This window comes from Oryzias melastigma, linkage group LG15 (genome assembly GCF_002922805.2).
Source record: "Oryzias melastigma strain HK-1 linkage group LG15, ASM292280v2, whole genome shotgun sequence".
NCBI lineage: Eukaryota > Metazoa > Chordata > Actinopteri > Beloniformes > Adrianichthyidae > Oryzias > Oryzias melastigma.
The window spans coordinates 19,506,324-19,507,685 of record NC_050526.1 but is presented as its reverse complement, the minus strand read 5'-3'; the positions used below and the strand labels follow the sequence as shown (position 1 = coordinate 19,507,685).

General features: G+C 29.9%; 1 protein-coding gene across 2 annotated transcripts in view; it reads right to left on the bottom strand.

Annotated features, from left to right (window-relative positions):
• Nucleotides 1-1,362, bottom strand: part of prkg1b (protein kinase cGMP-dependent 1b) — a 108,049-nt gene that overhangs the window by 11,854 nt on the left and 94,833 nt on the right. The gene's annotated exons all lie outside the window — the stretch shown is intronic.

The following is a 1,362-nucleotide window of genomic DNA, read 5'->3' as shown; positions in this document are numbered from 1 at the left end:
TTAAACACCTACTTGTCTGTAACTTTAACTTTATTTTATTACATATAGTTGGTTATAATTCTAAGCATAGCGAGCGTTAATGCTCAAGCGATATGTTGAATTGGTAACAATTAAACGACAGATCCCATCATGCAGCATGTGCTTTTCCTATTGTTGCCAGATTGGGTGGTTTTCAAATATTTTTAAAGTAATTTCAAGTAATATGTTATTTGACTTTGTTTTAAATGTTTTATTAACCCTTCCGCTCTCCTTAGTTTGTTTACATTAAAAGTGGGGTCATCTGGACCCCCCAAGACAGTGCGCTGAACTTTTTTTTATCTTTGATTTTTGAGTTTCACTAATGTCCATGACAGACATAAAATCCTGTCCACCTTTGTCATGGAAGGAATCACATATCAATATGTGGTTGGAGTCAACTGGACCCCAAAGAGAGCGGAAGGGTTAACACTTAAAATATTATTTTCACAATAACAGGTTTCTAAAATCAATATACTAGACCTCATACACCAAACATAATTAAACTAAAAATAATAAAAAAAAGATGCCAGGAGTCCAGCTCTGCTAAAATGACCCAAGAATCAAAGAATATGGAATGATTTGATTTAGTTTTGCTGAAAAGCCCACATTTCATTTTTATTTCCGGGCTTTGTTTGTTATATTCTACAGCAAGTCCGTATTTCTAGAATTTTGATGTTATATTTTTTATGGAGAGCCAAATCTTTTGGGATATTTAAAATATAAGTTTATTTTCAACATAAACTGACATAAAAGTATAATTTTGAAAGTTTATATTTTTATCGAAAATATAAGTTATTTAAGGTTTAAATTGATTTATTCTGGAATAATATTCCTGTCTGTCTATTCATATTTAAGTAAAAAAAAAAATGGGTACGTTTTAAGTTTATTTTACTGTGTTCAATAAATGTTTATCTATCTAATGTCTAAGATGTGTTTTAGATTTCGTCCTCCTCTGGAGATGAGCTTGACACTCCTGATACATAGTATTGACAAAGTACGATGGTAGTACACTTAAATAGATAACTTTTTGCTAAGCGGGACAGTCTGTTACTCTCCAAAAAGGGGCAAACTCAATGATAACAAGTTTAAAGATGCCTATAGAAGACACACTTTAGACTTTTATTGGATTTTACTAATAATTTATTTGATCTAATTTGATTGTACTAATGGGATGTGCAAGTGTGCTGTGTTTTTAAAGTGTCATTATATATTTTTTTTATTATGATTGATATTTTTTGTCTTACTATTATTTATTTTATTGTGGAAAGAACATTGAGATGCTCAAAAGCAGGAAAAGTGCTATATAAATAAAGTTGAATTTGATTATGTCAAAATATATATTTG